Source organism: Triticum urartu, chromosome 2A, assembly GCF_056163025.1.
Source record: "Triticum urartu cultivar PI428250 chromosome 2A, HENAU_Tu73, whole genome shotgun sequence".
NCBI classification, from domain to species: Eukaryota; Viridiplantae; Streptophyta; class Magnoliopsida; order Poales; family Poaceae; genus Triticum; species Triticum urartu.
The window spans coordinates 602,072,500-602,090,817 of record NC_141874.1 but is presented as its reverse complement, the minus strand read 5'-3'; the positions used below and the strand labels follow the sequence as shown (position 1 = coordinate 602,090,817).

Below are 18,318 nucleotides of genomic sequence, written 5' to 3'. Positions count from 1 at the left end.
TAAAGTAGAGATCGTGTCCCCTTATTGCGGGATTTTCATCAATTCGGGCGTCGGTAACCCAACCATGCCTGTTTACACAGCCCTTGGGCATAGGCGAGTCTTAAGGCGAGTGGGGAGGCGTTCGATATTCACTGCCTTTATAAGGGGATAAGGATTCCCCCCTTCTTCTCCCACGCCTTCTCTCTTCCTCTGCCCATCCATTCTCGAGCTCCAGCGCCCAAGCTCTAGCTTTCCCCGTCCGAGAAAGCACTGCAATTATGTCCGAATCCGGAGGCAAGTGGATGGCCTCCTCCGTCAAGGAGAAGGGCATCAAGGAGCTCTGGGAGGTCGGATACCTCGCCAAGGGGATCGTTCACCGTCTCCCGGCCATGGGACAAATCGTCCCTATTGTCGGGGATATACCCCGTGGTATGACCCGGCTGGGCCTTGGTAAACCGGCGGATGGTAAACCGACGGAGAGTTAAGACAGAGAGTCAAGACAGATGGCTAAGAAAGACGGTAAACCGGCGAGTGTTAAACCGGCCGAGTTAAGACAGATTGTAGCACCGACAGGTGTTAACTCAATCATAACCCGGCAGAGACAATGTTAAACCGGCAGACGTTAAGAAGCCCATGAAGAGAAGTCATAATAGTTAAGTCTTAAGTTCGAGTTGGACTCTACATGTAACCCATCCCTTCAACATATATAAGGAGGGGCAGGGCTCCCCAAAGAGGGAGGAGGGAGAGGGAAATAATCTTAGGGCTAGACACAAAGAGGAGAACCGGTTTACGCCGACTCCCTCGTGATGATAATGAGACCTAGCCTCAAATAGCATGTAGGGTTGTTACCGGATGATGTTTTCCGGGGCCCGAAGCTGTCTAAATCCCTGTCTTGTGTGTTGATCCGTTGCACGTCTCTCGATTCCGCTCAACCTCTCTCAATCTACCACATAGATGCGTTGGCCTCACGACTAAGTCCTCACACTAGGACATCTGCCGTGACAATTCCACGACAGTTGGCGCCCACCGTGGGGCTCGCGCACGGTGGTGTTGCGTTCTTGAAGGGATTTTTCACAGGTTTCGAGAAGTTCGTAATTTTCAGATGAAACGAGCCGGATTGCATCTATGTGCACCGTCAAACGCAGCCAGGCGATCCGTTGTGGCCGGATCACTTTCCGTTGCATCGTTGCGAGAAGCCAAGCGCACAAAGGGGATTTCATCAATACGGATTATGATCATCAAATTACTGTTGTTTTTGTCTGATTCGCCGAGTCGCAGTCACCATCGCACGTGAAGCTTCAAGACATCAAGTGGAGTACCACTTTGACTCAAATCGGACTCCTGGCTCAAAAGGAAAGAAAAAAAGGGTTACTAGGACACGAGATATATATCAGGAGGAATATTCCTTAATTTATGAGACACTTGAGCTAAAAGTTAAAAGTGAGCCGATCTGATTCTAGTACGATTCAGATTTTTCATTCCGTCTGCGACCGAGAGCAGGTATCCAAGTCAATCGGGAAGAGTTCAAGTACTACTACGGGATCATCAACAGGGAGAAAAAGCGCATACGGCCAACACATGACCTAGCACTGCAAATCTCAAGACCACAGCCTCAGGCGCCACGCTTCACGAACAGGCTGCGCATGCATGTGTTGAAGCGTTTTGCAGTTTAGCAATATAAAAAAATAAAGGAGGACCACGACCCGGACGGGCGTGGGTTATCCACGGCCACTACAATTGGGTCAAACCCGCCTGGGTCGACCGGGCCGCTCCCCCGCTGCTGCAGCTCTATCATGGCCGACGAGTCGCCCACGCCTCTGCCTCCTACTGCCGCTCCGCTGCGGCTCCGCCTCGTTCCGCCGGCCTCGTCAAGCCGCCCCTGCCGGAGCCTCTGCTACAGGATGGTATCAATGAGCTGAGCTACTACCGCGGCCGCAACCTGACGCCAATCCGAGTCATTGCCTTGAGTCGCCTTCGACAAGTCGCTGGCGGGTCGCCCCCAGCCACGCTCCCAACTTAAAGCGCCATCCTCCTCTAGCTCTACGCGCCGCGCTGAACCGGCCATGGTCGCGCCCATGAACCGTCATCGGACGGCCTCGTTTTCTTCGCTGCGACTCACTCACTGGGATACTTCAACAGCTCGCCTCCACTGCATTGCTTCAACCGGAACGCTTCTAACCCGCCGGCCTTGCTTCTCGTTCAGCTTTAAACCACCGCCATCTCTGCCTCATTGATTTATCAGTACAAGCACGGCTCGGAGGAAGACTGGGCTCTTTTCCCCCCGAGCGCCAAAATCACAACTCGCCGGCTATTGTCTAAACCACCGTTCCCACGGCCTCATCTCTGCCGCCGGCTACCGACGTACCTGTCCGCCCGCCGCCGGCTCGCAGGTCGCCCTGATTAAATCGCCTCGCTGCAAGAACGGATCAATTTCTAGTTTCCAAAGCTACAAGGCAAAAGTTGCGGAGTGCTCAGCGCCGGCAAGCCGGGGACTCAGTCTCCGTTTCCATCCCCAAGTCGTCACCGCAGCTTTGCTCCCTCTCCACGGAGTCATCGTCCTCCAACGCCCGCACCTGCTTCGCCGGGCTATACCCGCGCCTGCTCTGGTCGTCGAGCGCCCGCCGGCCATTAGCTCGAGACTTGTCATCTGGATCAAGATATGACCACCGCAAGTCGCCGGCTGCGGTTGTGCCTAGGTTGCCTGCTGAACCGGGTCAAACCGGCCCCCGCCTCTGCGCCATGGCTCACTTCGTCGAGCCACCTCCGAGTCGTTTCAAGCTGCTGCATCGCTCGGACCCGGACTCTGCTTTGTTGACAAGTCACCCGCAGTGCACAAACCGCCGTTGCCTGAGCCGCCTTCTGAAGATGTCTTGCCGGGTCAATTGTACTCCGAGCCGCCGCCTCTTGCGATTTAGGCCTCTACCTCACCACTTACGCTGAACCGACCATGGCCTCCTGTTTCCAACCCGCTGTTGCAGGCGCGCGTTGAGCCGCCGCCGCTCGACTTCTGTCACCGGTCGATCCCGTTGGAAATACAAATTACTACGAGATTTAATCCGAATAAACAGAAGATAAATCATGACCACAGCAGCAGAGATTAAACTAATCATACGAACTAGCACAGCAGATGAACATATCACATCTAGGGCACATACTAGAAGCATGAATTCTACCATGATCTCGAACAGGAAGGATAGAATCACATACGGTGCAGCGGGTGCAGCACCGCCGGCGTTGACGTTGTCGCCCATGTCGTTGAGGACGAGGTTGCCGAGGTCGCGAAAGAAGTCGTCGTTAGCGAAGTCGTCGCTGCCAGCAGTCGCGCGAGTGCGCTCCCCAAAAATCTGATCGCCCCTCTTCCGTACAGGATCACGAGAGGCGGGGTTCCGGAAGCCTGCTGTCCCTTCTCGCGGTGCACGCCGAAATGAGGGATGGAGAAGACTTGCTTAGCGGCGCAATGATCTGGAACGGTGGTGAGAAACCATACGAAGCGACGGCGGCTAGGGTAGACGTCTGCCTGACTATATAGTGCGGGCCGGGTAGGTCGTGGGAGTAAACCCCAAGTCCGAGTCGTCACGATCCAAAAGAATCGGAAGCGGTTCAGTAATTAACGCGTCCGTTAATTAAATATAGACAACGTGCATAGCTCTGTCCTCGGCTCGGCTCAATCCCGCAACCCGTGGCGCGTCGTGACGAGGCGAGGCGTGGCGAGGCGAGCGAGGAGGAGGAGCGCGCGTGTAGGTCTCTTCTTCTCATGCTCATACAAGTGGAAGAAGAGCTCACCATATAAAGAGGTGCAACTCTCTCTCAACTTCCGGGGTGGGACTAAACTTTAGCCTCACTCACTCCACTCACATGTGTGCATGAATGGGCCAAGAAAATTTCAGAATTTTAGTTAGGCTTTGGGCCAAAGGCCTACTAGCAAAATTCCAACAATCCCCCACAAAGTCTCATTGGCACATCTCATCATTTAGTTCCAAAACATTGTTTTATATATCGGTGCTTAGTGAAGACTGTGAAGTTGAACTTCCACTTAGAAATTTATGCTACACTAGATCACAACTTGAATAGTGGACTATACCTTGAACTATAAGTTTTCTGTGAAACTAGTTTCACACAAATTCTTAACCGATACTGGGCTGCCGCATGGCTTCCCCGCGGGTGGAGCGTATACGTCATACTCCAGGGCCTTTCATGAATTTATTAGAGAACACCCAATTCTCACAGACTGCGATGTTAACAGTCAAATTCATATAGGTGTGTTCCTCAGAAGATGTTCTGTAGGACAACATCTCTGCTTACCCGAATAAGCCACTTGGAACACATTAAGATAAGTATCAACCTGCCATGCAGATCAGGAGAGTATTGCATCTTCACGGAGTGGGATAATTAATATAGGGATACTCTCCTCCCAGCTGACCAACAGCTTGTCTCCCACTTCTACTTCACGGGATCTCCGATCACATAGAGTGGTTTACCACTATGGACAACTCATGCGGTGGGTCTCAAACCCATCTCCATCGATGCATTATCTATCACATTACGTGATAGACCCTTTGTGAAGGGATATGTCAAGTTTTTCGACGTTTGGATATAATCCAACGTAATAACTCCGTAGTTCCTCAATTTTCTGACAGATTTTAGTCTCCTCTTCACATGCCTTGAGGACTTCATATTGTCCTTAGAACTGTTTATCTTGACGATCACAGTTTGATTATCACAGTTCATCAGGATAGGGGGTATCGGTTTTTCAACCATAGGTAAGTCCATCAAGAGTTCACGAAGCCACTCTGCTTCAACAGTGGCAGTGTCTAATGCTGTGAGTTCTGCTTCCATAGTTGACCTCGTTAAGATGGTCTGCTTGCAAGACTTCCAGGAAACAGCGCCACCACCAAGTGTAAAAACATAACCACTTGTGGCCTTAATCTCATCAGCATCAGATATCCAGTTTGAATCACTATAACCCTCCAGTACCCTTGGATACCCGGTGTAGTGAATCCCGTAGCTCGCGGTGCCTTTCAAATAGCGCATAACTCTCTCAAGCGCATGCCAATGGTCATCTCCCGGTTTTGACACAAACCGACTCAGCTTGCTCACGGCAAAAGAGATGTCAGGCCTCGTGGCACTCACCAAATACATAAGCGAGCCAATAATCTGAGAATACCTCAGTTGATCTCTAGCAATCTGTCGATTCTTTCGAAGCAACACACTAGCATCATATGGAGTTGGAGAAGGTGTGCAGTCGCTATACCCAAAACGACTCAAGACTTTTTCCACATAGTGAGACTGAAGCAGTGTGATCCCACCATTCTCATCTCTCAACAGCTTGATGTTTAAGATAACATCAGCTACTCCTAGATCCTTCATCTCAAAACAGCGAGATAAGAAATCCTTAACCTCCTTGATTAAATCAAGTTTGGTTCCAAATATCAATATGTCGTCGACATACAGACAAAGAATAACTCCTTCGCCCCCACCATAGCGATAGTACACGCACTTGTCACCATCGTTTACTACAAAGCCGGCAGCAGTTAATGTTCTTTCGAACTTCTCATGCCACTCCTTAGGAGCTTGTTTAAGGCCATATAAAGACTTTAATAACTTGCACACCTTTCCTTCCTGACCAGGTACTACAAAACCATCTGGCTGATCCATGTAAATTTCCTCCTTCAACTCTCCATTGAGGAAAGCTGTCTTAACGTCCATTTGATGAACGAGAAGACCATGTGAGGCAGCCAGTGATAGTACACCCGAATTGTGGTCAGTCTAGCCACGGGTGAGTAAGTATCAAAGAAGTCTTCACCTTCTTTTTGGGTATAACCCTTGGCCACAAGCCGTGCCTTGTACTTTTCAATCGTACCATCAGGTCTAAGCTTCTTCTTGAACACCCACTTACATCCTACAGGTTTGCACCCATAAGGACAGTCAGTGATCTCCCAGGTACCGTTAGCTAAGATGGAATCCATCTCGCTACGTACAGCTTCCTTCCAGTAGTCAGCATCAGGAGATGCATAGGCTTCTGAAATAGTCCTGGGTGTGTCATCCACGAGGTACACAATGAAATCATCACCAAAAGACTTTGCAGTCCTCTATCTCTTACTCCTCATAGGATTTCCATTGTTACCCTCAACAGGATTCTCAACGTGTTCCATCGCAATGGCGGGTTCAGGAATTACAGTAAATTCCTCACTAGATGGAGTAGGTATCTCCTGATTTGATGAACTCGACATATCCTTCATAGGAAATATGTCCTCAAAGAAAGTTGCATCATTTGATTCCATAATCGTACCAACATGCATGTAGGATACCTCAGATTTTATTATCAAAAATCTATAGCTGATGCTATAAAAAGCATAGCCCAGAAGAACACAATCCACGGTTTTTGGTCCAAGCTTGAGCTTCTTGGGAATTGGTATATTGACTTTCGCCAAACAACCCCAAGTACGTAGGTAAGAGAGTTTCAACCTTTTCCTTTCCCATTCCTCAAATGGAGTCATGGTCTTATGCTTTGTGGGAACTCGGTTTAGGACATGACACGCAGTCATTAGCGCCTCCCCCCACCATTCCTTGGATAGACCCGAAGTGTCTAACATGGTGTTAACCATATCAGTTAGAGTTCGGTTCTTTCTTTCGGCTACCCCATTTGACTGGGGTGAGTAGGGAGGCGTCCTCTCATGGATTATACCATGTTCCGCACAAAACAGATCAAATTCATTGGACAAATACTCTCCACCACGATCGAACCTAAGCCGTTTAATTTTTCGATCAAGTTGGTTCTCTGCCTCAGCTTTATAGTTTTTAAAGAAAGTCAAAGCCTCATCTTTTGATTTCAGAAGATACACATAACAATATCTAGTGGGGTCATCAATCAACGTCATGAAGTATCTCTTTCCACCTTTTGTCAACACGCCATTCATCTCACAAAGATCAGAATGTATAAGCTCTAGTGGCGCCAAGTCTCTTGCCTCTGCAGTCTTATGGGACTTGCGAGGTTGCTTAGCTTGCACGCATACTTGGCACTTGGAGCCTTTGACAGTAGAGATTTTCGGAATTAAATTCATATTGGCTAACCGCGTCATGCAACCAAAGTTAATATGACAGAGTCGTGAATGCCAAATACCAGACTCATTATTATGGCAAACATTATTAATAACTTTAGTGCAAATATCTGACAAAGATAGGCGGAACAAGCCCCCGCACTCATAGCCTTTTCCAACAAATTGTCCACACTTAGAAATTACAACTTTATTGGATTCGAAAACCAACTTAAAACCATCTCGACATAAACGGGAACCGCTAACGGGATTTGTGTTGATGGACGGCACATGATGAACGTTCTTTAGACGCACAGTCTTCCCCGAAGTAAACTTCAGATCGACCGTACCAACACCTCAAACGATGGCATGTGACCCGTTCCCCATCAGCACCGGTGAAGTCCCTGTTGCCTGGTAAGAAGAAAACATGGAGGCGTCGGCACAAACATGTACATTGGCACTAGTGTCAATTAACCAATCAGGGGATTGAAATACTGAAAGGATGGTAGGAAAAATACCGTACCCTGATTCCTTCATATTAGTATCACCGATGACAACATTAGCGGACTTGCCGCTCTTCTCATGTTCGCGCTCCTCAAAGCGGTTAGGACGCTTCGGAGCCGAGTGATTAGGATCACCGCAGACATGGCAAAGTCCCTTCCCCTTCTTATGAGAATTCTTCTTGAAGTTGGTAGAATGTGATGGCTTGTTCTTTGTATCAAACTTGCCTTTGCCCTGAGTTTTGTTCTTATTGTTTTTGAACTTGTTGGGCTGGGAGTTCTTCTTCTGTACCATGTGGGCACTAGAACCTCCCTCAGCAACTCGAGCACGTGTGTCCTTTGCTCTCGCCTTCTCTTCAACATAAAGAGTACCAATGAGATCCGCAACGGAAAACTCCTGTCTCTTGTGTTTCACGGAAGTAGCAAAATTGTTCCACGAAGGTGGAAGCTTGGCAATGATGCCTCTAGCAACAAATTTGTCCGGCAACACACACTTGAAGTACTCAAGTTCTTTTGCGAGCGACTGTATCTCATGAGCCTGTTGTACAACAGGGCGCTCATCAGTCATCTTGTAGTCATAGAATTGCTCCATGACGTACAACTCGCTGCCGGCGTCCGAGGCACCAAACTTGGCCTCGAGCGCAGCCCACATGTCCTTGCCGTTGTCAAACGACATATACGAATCCACAGTGGAGTCATCAAGAACACTCAGAAGAGCGCCATTAAAGAGGGTATCGATCTTCTCAAAAGCTTGAAGCTATGCTGGATTAAGATCGCCCTCAGGCTTGCCCTTGGTGGCATCATAGCATCCCATGGTCTGAAACCAGTAGACTGCTCTCGTGCGCCACCTCTTATATTGCGCCCCCTTAAAGGCAGGCGGCTTCAGATGCGCAGCAAAACCACTCGGAGTAAATTGCCTATAATCAGGTTTTTGGATTGTTGGAAATATGAGCAAATTACTACGAGATTTAATCCGAATAAACAGAAGATAAATCATGACCACAGCAGCAGAGATTAAACTAATCATGCGAACTAGCATAGCAGATGAACATATCACATCTAGGGCACATACTAGAAGCATGAATTCTACCACGATCTCGAACAGGAAGGATAGAATCACATACGGTGCAGCGGGTGCAGCACCGCCGGTGTTGACGTTGTTGCCCATGTCGTCGAGGACGAGGTTGCTGAGGTCGGGGAAGAAGTCGTCGTTAGCGAAGTCGTCGCTGCCAGCAGTCGCGCGAGTGCGCTCCCCAAAAACCTGATCGCCCCTCTCCCGTACAGGATCACAAGAGGCGGGGTTCCGGAGGCCTGCTGTCCCTTCTCGCGGTGCACGCCGGAAGGAGGGATGGAGAAGACTTGCTTGGCAGCGCAATGATTTGGAACGGTGGTGAGAAACCATACGAAGCGGCGGCGGCTAGGGTAGACGTCTGCCTGACTATATAGTGCGGGCCGGGTAGGTCGTGGGAGTAAACCCCACGTCCGAGTCGTCACGATCCAAAAGAATCGGAAACGGTTCAGTAATTAACGCGTCCGTTAATTATTAATTAATGACTCATTAATTTTCCCATGCAGCAAAAATATAGACAACGTGCATAGCTCTGTCCTCGGCTCGGCTCAACCCGCAACCCGCGGCGCGGCGCGGCGCGTCGTGACGAGGCGTGGTGTGGCGTGGCGTGGCGTGGCGCGCGTGTAGGTCTCCTCTTCTCATGCTCATACAAGTGGTAGAAGAGCTCACCTTATAAAGAGGTGCAACTCTCTCTCAACTTCCAGGGTGGGACTAAACTTTAGCCTCACTCACTCCACTCACATGTGTGCATGAATGGGCCAAGAGAATTTCAGAATTTTAGTTGGGCTTTGGGCCAAAGGCCTACTAGCAAAATTCCAACAGATCCCGCCCTGTTTCCATGGCGGTTGAGCCGCCTCTGCCGTCGCCTCATCAAGCCCGCCTTGAGCCGTGGCCGTCACTTGCTTCGTCAAGCCCGCCTCGATTTGGTTGAAGGACAGACCCGCCTTGAGCTACAACCATCACTCGCCTCAGTGGCCTACAGTAACCCGCCGCGGCCTCGACCCGGCTGCGCCGTCGCCTCTAACTCGCCAGAGCCTCCTGGCACCTCCCTATGGCCTCGGAGCGACACGCCCCTTATTTAAGCCATGAATCACCGCCGCTGAGCCGGCCAGCTTGTCAAATCACGTACCAAAGCGCCGTTGCCCAACTACATCGCCACAAAACCGCCAACACAGCAAGTCGCCGCTCCACCTCCGACTGCGTGTGTGCCGCCCCACTCGCTGGTCGGCTACCGCTTTCACCTCAACTCGCCCCGAGCCACCTCGAATCGCCGGTTCTCCTCCGTAGTCTTGATGCACTATGCACCTTCAAGCCATTGCTCCCGGCGTCAAGTCACCCCGTGCCTCCGCTGCAGGGCTGCACTTCTGTTATGTTCCGGGTTATTTCCACCCCGAATCCATCAGTGGTGCCTGATTACTAGTTCACTGTGCCTGACTCTCTCCAGATGCATCTTATGGTTGAGTTGGTTGCCCCATTGGAGGAAAAGTAGAGTACGAAAAAAAGGAAAAAACAATCTGATGACTACTGGCGAGTTACACGCACGGTTGTAGACTGTGGTTATTGTTGACCAATCAAACACAACTGCAATATTTATCAAAAGCTCAGCAAGATATCAAGGATGAGAACTGTGGCAGCATTTGGCAAGGTCCTTGAGGTGATCAGTACAAATTCCTTCGGATGCATATAAGGATCAAACGGGATTCGGCAACAGTACTAAAAGGCTATTTACGGATGCCACATACAGATCATTTGTTGTATGAACAAACCAGGTAAGATTATTGTTATGCTGCGGGTATAAAGCATGCACTGGCAACGTTCTACAAAACGGTGTTTTTTCCTCCGTGTCACATTACCTGATGAACGGACGGACGGTTCACGCGTCCGAACCGATTTACAACACGGAGGACAACTAGCCCGTCCGCACCGGCCTATAATATCGCGGCTGACTCATCTGTCTGCTCCTACGGCGGATTCACCCATGATTGGTTTCCGCTTCACCATGGTGGACATCAACTCCGTGGTGGATAACTACTGGCCTGGCGTATCAGGTGAAATCCATCCAGTATATTTTTATATTATATATTGCTTTCTTTAAAAGAGTAGCTACTCCGGCTTGCAAAGTTATCTAATGCAGGACCCTACACCGCCATATTGGTGCAAATTTAAAGGCCATCAGAAAAATTTCCGGCTTAAAAAGAAGGACTCCGATTTAAAATCCGGCTCAAGGCAAAACTGTCTACCACAAAGCTTTGAAGCTCTCAGTATCCAGTTTAACAATTTCCGGTTCAACAAAGAGTAAATCTCTCGCAAGTTCGAGTTTTCAGGAAAAATTAAAGGGACCAAAGAGAGCCTGCTGCACCGCACAGCTCAAACATAGGCACCCCTTGAGCACAGCTCACAGTATCATTTGGGGGCTTGGTCGTATTCGAACCATAGCTACACCTCTTGATCCGGCTATCAAGCCAATATTATCATAAGAGCAAAGCTCTGGTTATTTACGTAATCCGGCTATCAAGCCAATATATCATAAGGGGCCAAAGAGAGTCTGTTGCACAACACAACTCAAACATGGGTATCCCATGAGCACAGCTCACAATATCACTTGGGGGCTATGTTCGAACCATAGTCACACCTCTTGATAGGCTTAAGGCCACCAGGGAAATCACTTGAGGGCTTTGGTCGTATCCGAACCATAGCTTATACCCTCTTGATAAGCATAAGGGCACCAGGGAAATCATTTGGGGGCTTGGTCGTATCCGAACCATAGCTACACCTCTTGATAGGCATAAGGCCACCAAGGAAGTCACTTGGGGGCTATGGGTTCGAACCATAGTTACACCTCTTGATAGGCATAAGGGCACCAGGGAAATCACTTGGGGGCTTGGTCGTATTCGAACCATAGCTACACCTCTTGATCGGCGCAATGCCACAATTATGACTACATGGGGGCTCTGGTCGTATCCGAACCATAGCTTAAACCCTCTTGATCATACATATACATCATCATATATCATCATTACGTCATCATAGCATGTATCATATGTGCATGGATATACCGGTTTATATGGCAGGAATCGGTTTGTAAACCAGGTTATATTATTCAAAATCTTTAATAGCCAACACGGCTGGATTTTAATTATGGTTATCAATAACCAGTATTATGATTAAGGTTTTCAAAGTCGCTTTAGCGCAATGGCTATCATATTATCAATGGATATGATTTATTCTACAATGGAAGGAATAGTCCCGAGTCGCTGCAGGCTTACGACCCGGCACTTGGGGGCTACATTATTCAAGTTGGGACTGCATCAAATACACAAGTCTCATGTCACTGCAAGCATGCACCATGACACTTGGGGGCTAATGCAAAGTCATTGTTTGCTCACCTTATTGAAGACCCGACTCATCACATCGTAATGAGCCGGCCCTTGGGGGCTACCAATTGCTCCTATCAACAATTCAAGGTACAAAGCTTTTAATCCATTATATTGAAGGGTCCACTGCTCAGTTGGTAAAGCACAAGGCTCTTAACCTTGTGGACGTGGATTCAAGCCCCATGGTGGGGGTTACATCATATGATGTTATTTTCATTGAAGAATATATCAAGTCCCAGCTCAATATTATCTTATTGAGCTGGCCCTTGGGGGCTACACATTGCTGCTCAAGTTTACATGATCATATTTACAAAGTCCCTGCTCATTATTGCATAATAACCAGGCCCTTGGGGGCTACACTGGTTGAAGTTTTTATGAGCATAAGGCAATTTCAAGTCCCAGGTTGCTGCAAGCATGACAACCCGGCACTTGGGGGCTACATATGTGGAATACTCAGTTCTGACGGGTGATTAAGATGAACAACCTGGATTTCTTCAAGCTTGTGACATTCATATTGAAGCAAGTCTTAAGCTGTTGCAATGCTACCTTCTTAAGACTTGGGGGCTACAAGTGATAGGCATATAAGAGGTATATTTTCAAGCTTGATGTTAACTACAATTATGACCCGATGCCATCAATATTTGTAAACCGGTAATGATAAACTGACAAGCTCAAGTCTTAAACCGGCAAGTTCTACATTCTTAAACCGGCTGAAGATCAAATGAGTATTTCAAAGGCCAATATTTTTATTAAGCATTGGGAGCTAAAGTCAAAGGAGTTATTCTTCACAATATTTCTCTGTGACAAACCAATGTCAGCAAATTGATTATGAAGCTGGTCCATTGACTCGGATTTTATAGAAGAGGGAAGTGACAAGGACTTAAGGATGCTCAGGATCAGTTTAACATGGATAAATCCAAATTAAACTGGGGGCTAATGTCGGGGATATACCCCGTGGTATGACCCGGCTGGGCCTTGGTAAACCGGCGGAGAGTTAAGACAGAAAGTCAAGACAGATGGCTAAGAAAGACGGTAAACCGGCCGAGTTAAGACAGATGGTAGCACCGACAGGTGTTAAGTCAATCATAACCTGGCAGACAATGTTAAACCGGCAGACAATGTTAAACCGGCAGACGTTAAGAAGCCCATGAAGAGAAGTCATAATAGTTAAGTCTTAAGTTCGAGTTGGACTCTACATGTAACCCGCCCCTTCAACATATATAAGGAGGGGCAGGGCTCCCCAAAGAGGGAGGAGGGAGAGGGAAACAATCTTAGGGCTAGACACAAAGAGGAGAGCCGGTTTACGGCGACTCCCTCGTGATGATGATGAGACCTAGCCTCAAACAGCATGTAGGGTTGTTACCGGATGATGTTTCCCGGGGCCCGAAACTGTCTAAATCCCTGTCTTGTGTGTTGATCCGTTGCACGTCTCTCGATTCCGCTCAACCTCTCTCAAGCTACCACATAGATGCGTTGGCCTCACGACTAAGTCCTCACACTAGGACATCTGCCGTGACAATTCCACGACACCTACCCTGGGGCCCCGTGAGAGGGTTGTGTTTCTCACGCATTTCGTCCATGGGCTGGGATTCCCGCTCCACTCATTTGTCCGCAGACTGATGTTTTACTACGGGCTGGACTTCCATGATCTAGCCCCCAACTCTATCCTCAACATCTCGGCATTTATTGTCGTGTGCGAGGCCTTTCTCTGCATCCCACCCCACTTCAGCCTATGGTTGAAGACCTTCAATGTGAAGCCGAAGGTGGTGAGCGGACAACAAGTAGAGTGCGGAGGCGCCATGGTGGGCAAGATGCCCAATGTCACCTGGCCTGAAGGCTCCTTTATGGAAATGGTGAAGGGGTGGCAGCCGGGGTGGTTCTACATCACCGAGCCACGCGACACCAGCGGCGCTGCGGCCCCCGAGTTCCGATCCGGAGTTCCGATGCGGCTCACCTCCCGGTAAGAGAAGGGCCTAACCTGGGGGTCCTCAAACGAGCTGACTGGGCTCCAGACGTGCTTCCAGAACATGATAACCAAGAGAATCAAACTTGTCAACGTGATCCAGGTTATGCTCATTCGCCGGATCCTTCCGTGCCAATGCCGGACTTGCTATTTGTCAGAGTTCGATCCGGCCAAGCACCAAACGCTACTAGAGCTCTTCGGCACGACACACGAAGACATCTGGAAAGTGCTCTTCAAGGCCGGCGAGACACCACCGCTCACGACCGAGGATCGCGGGCTTAGCTTAAAGCACCAGGCGAATCCGGTAAGTTCTTTCGTGTTTTTAAGGTATACCCTTTACTGGCATATTTTGAGGAAGGAGTCTAAGCATTCCTATCAATTTTTCAGGCCTGGATCGACATAGCGGGGCGGATTAACTGTCTGCCTCCGCTACCCAAAGACCAAGAATCCCCACTTCTAACAAAGATGTTGTTTCCGGCGCCTTATGATGTGCCGGAAAAGAAGGCCAAGAAAACGGCCAAGGGGGCCAGGAGTGGCCCTCGCCGAAAAAGTGCTTCGGACATGACGTCTAAAGACGAGACTCACTCTTCGGCCACCGAAGATGACGACGAGGAGGAGGAAGAAAGCGACTCCCCTCCTGAGAGGGGAAGGAAGAAAAAGGGGGGCCTCCACAAATTTGGAGGTGAAGGTGCCCAAGAGGGGGAAGGGCTCCCTCGCGGACAACTCCGCGTGGGATGTCGATAGCAGTCCGGAGCGACTGCCCCGGACCAAGTCCGGAGGTCGTCAGGGTGGCGTTAAAAGATGACTCCTCAGCCGCCGGACACATGGGGGAAAAAGCCCCCATGGGGACTGGTGATGAGGGCCAAGTTCAATTCGGCCCCCAGCCGGATACCGTTCCGGAGACCTACACGGCTCCGGAGTCAGGCGAGCAGCCTTCCCCAAAAGGAGGTGGTGTGCCTGTTCCGCCGGTGACCTCTGTCCAATCAGAGGCACCGGATAATCTGCTGGAAGCGCTGCGAGGCGCTTCCATTGTGGATGAACACCGTATCCTTATGGGCATGATGATCGAGAAGGTTCGGTCCGCCGAAAGTGGACTGACCGAAGCCTGCGCTAGCCTTCTAACAGGCTTTGAGGTAAGTAATGTAATTGTAGAAAGAATATCACAGTGTAGATAGTAGCCCCTGATGCTCTGTTCAGTGTTCGGAAAGAAAAAACCGAACAGAGGATCAAAATAATTTTCGTAGGAGTCTAACATAAGATGTCTATGTGAATAAGCAGGCATCGCTGCTGGCTGCTGCCGCTCATACTGTGGAGGTCTCCGGATTGAAGCAGAACCTGGAGTGGGTCGAGGAAGAGCTCGGCCTCATGAAGAAGCAGCTGGAGGACAGCCAAGGTATGCAGTAACCTGCGTGTATATTTGGGAAGGATGAATGGTTCGTGCTGACTGAAGTGTCATGAACCTTATTAGGGGCCACGACCGAGGTGGCGGCCCTCAAGAAGGTGTTGGCCGAGGCCGAGAACAAAACGGTTGAGGAACGCGCCGTGTGCAAGAAGCACGAGGCCCGGGTCAGCGAGGTCCAGCAAGAGCTCCAGGACACCGTCAAGAAGTACGAGTCCTTGGAGCGTGATGTTAAGACGCAAGGGTCCGAACTTGCGAAGGCCCGCCAGAACGCACAAGATGCCGGCCGAAGCCCAGAGCGCCCTCCAAGAAATCCAGGCGGCCAAGAAGATCGCGGCGGGTAAGGCTTTCATTATGCAAAGCAAGTCTGCGAAGGAAACGTTCCTTTTACATACCCGAATTTGGAGCTCTCTAGGGGTGTTTACGGATTTGCCACGCAGCGTATTAGATGCTGTCGAGTGGTATCGAGCCAAAGAAGGGAGTTCTACGGAGAAGCTATTCTGGTCTCAATACCTTGGACCAGAACATTCGGTGCCCTTCAGCGACCAGCTGAAATAGCTGGTCGAGCTGCACAAGGCGGCTGAGGTAGCCATGAAGGACCTAATAGTCCGGCTATGGCCTACTGAGCCCATGCTCAGTAGCTACTTCGGACTTGTGAAGCAGCTTGTGAGTGCCCGCCCACGGTTTGAAATCGTGAAGCGGTCGGTCTGCATTGAAGGTGCATGGATGGCTTTTGCCCACGTCAAGATGCACTCGGCGAAGATGGATGCTAAGAAGCTGATGACCGAGGGGCCGCCTGAGGGCAAGGAGCACCGCCGACCCGAGCTATATTTTGATAGTGTCCTGGAGGGATCCCGCCTTGTGGCGGAGCAATGTGCGAAGGATGTTATATTCCTATGAAAATATTCATATTATCCTGTCCTGTAATAGGAAACAATGTCGTTATGTAATATAATGCTTGCGATTTTTAAAATTTTACCTCCTGCGTGGCCGTTTATGAAATCTGAGGGTTGGCCAGTCGTCGGCTTCTGCCCCCACGTAGATTGTACGGGGGTGTTCGGGATAAATCTAAACACTCTTTACTCCACATTCTGGTCCTTAAAGGAGGTGTTTAGCGCAATGAACAAGGCAATCAGACTATACAGCCTTTATCACCCTCACTTAGCCATAGGAGTTTGACAATGAGAATTTTGAGAATCCCCTAGTAGTTGGAAGGCCGAACTAGGGGCGCTATGCACCTGATCGGATAAAAACCGACTCCTCGCATAAAGTGGAAAAAATCTCTAAGTATTTGAAACCTCTCGAACAGCTGACAAACTCTCGCTGCATCATGACAGTCAGTTTTCGGCTTTCTCTACTGAGGTGCTCGTCCAGAAGAACTGGGACATAATCGCAGTAGTTCTCCCTTTACTACCCTAGCCGATATAGCGGAACGTAAGGTAGTAAGCACAGGAGCCGGGCAACCCAACTATTGACCAAAGACATGATTCAGAGCCGATGCATATAATGCTATAAGTTCGGGGTGCTGAACTGTACTGTAAAAAGTGTTCAGACTTTGTTGCCATATTGCGGGGCGCGATGAAGCCCCTGGCGAAGTAATACATACCAGAGTGTACGGGTGCGATGAGTAATAAATACAGAGGTAAGGAAAAAAATCAAGGAATAAGCTGACGCTGCCAAATATTTTTTATTGTAATTTGATTAATACGCCGAGGTGTACTTGTGCAAGCAATGCGATAAGCAAGTAAGGCTATTTAACATGCCATGACCAAGAGCGAGCTACGTGCGGGTATGTAAAACAGGTATAGCAATCGTTAGCAGAGACCACCTGGGGATTCCCTTGTACGTCAAAGCTCCTTGCCTCCTTGGTGTATCCGTCCCGTGATCGGTCCGATGATCAGGTTACTAGAAAAATCCTCGAGAAGAGAAAAACCCGAAATGAAAAAGAAAAAGTGAAGGTGTGCGGATCCAGGGTCAGTCGAGCCGCACCTTGGATCACGGGCTAGCTATGCCTCCATTGATGCCCATGGAATTTTGAGTGCGTAGTTATGTACGCGCGGTACGAATGCCGTCTTTTGATTGGGACTGGGACGGAGGACAAATTGCTAGTTAAGATCTTGACGAGCCGGGCTGTCTTGTTGCAGAATAGTCCAGACTCTCTTAATGGTGTCCGAGGGCTCGGCCGCCGAATTAAGGTTCTGCTGGAAAAGGCCACGCTGTACTTCTGCTGCTAAGGACGTGGTATGCTCCTCGATACGGAGGGAGCGTTCCATATTTCCATTGACTGTTATGACACCACGTGGTCCGAGCATCTTGATCTTGAGATAAGCGTAGTGAGGTACCACATTGAATCGAGCAAATGCGGTTCGTCCAAGCAGTGTGTGATAGCCGCTGCGAAAGGGGACGATGTCGAAGATTAACTCCTCGCTTCGAAAGTTGTCTGGAGAACCAAAGACAACCTCTAGTGTGATTGAGCCCGTACAGCGGGCCTCTACGCATGGTATGACTCCTTTAAAGGTAGTCCTTGTGGGCTTGATCCGTGATGTGTTAATGCCCATTTTGCGCATTGTATCCTGATAGAGCAGATTGAGGCTGCTGCCACCGTCCATGAGGACTCGTGTCAGGTGGAATCCATCAATGATTGGGTCTAGGACTAGTGCAGCTGATCCGCCATACTGGATACTGGTCGGATGATCCCGACGATCAAAAGTGATCGGGCACGATGACCGTGGATTGAATTTTGGGGCGACTGGCTCTACGCATAGACGTCCCTGAGTGCGCGTTTGTGCTCCCTCTTGGGGATGTGTGTAGCATATATCATGTTCACCGTTTTGACCTAAGGGGGAAACTTCTTCTGTCCCCTGTGTTTGGCTGCAGGGGCTCCTCGTCATCGTTCTTGCTCTGCGATTCCTTTTCCTTGTTCTCGGCATTTAACTTGACAGCTTGCTTAAAAACCCAGCAATCTCTGTTGGTATGGTTAGCTGGTTTGTATGGGGTGCC

At 49.4% G+C, this 18,318-nt stretch overlaps 1 pseudogene; it reads left to right on the top strand.

Moving 5' to 3' along the window:
- The first annotated feature begins 281 nt into the window (after window positions 1–281).
- LOC147986174 (uncharacterized) overlaps window positions 282–18,318 on the top strand; it is a 34,083-nt pseudogene continuing 16,046 nt past the window's right edge.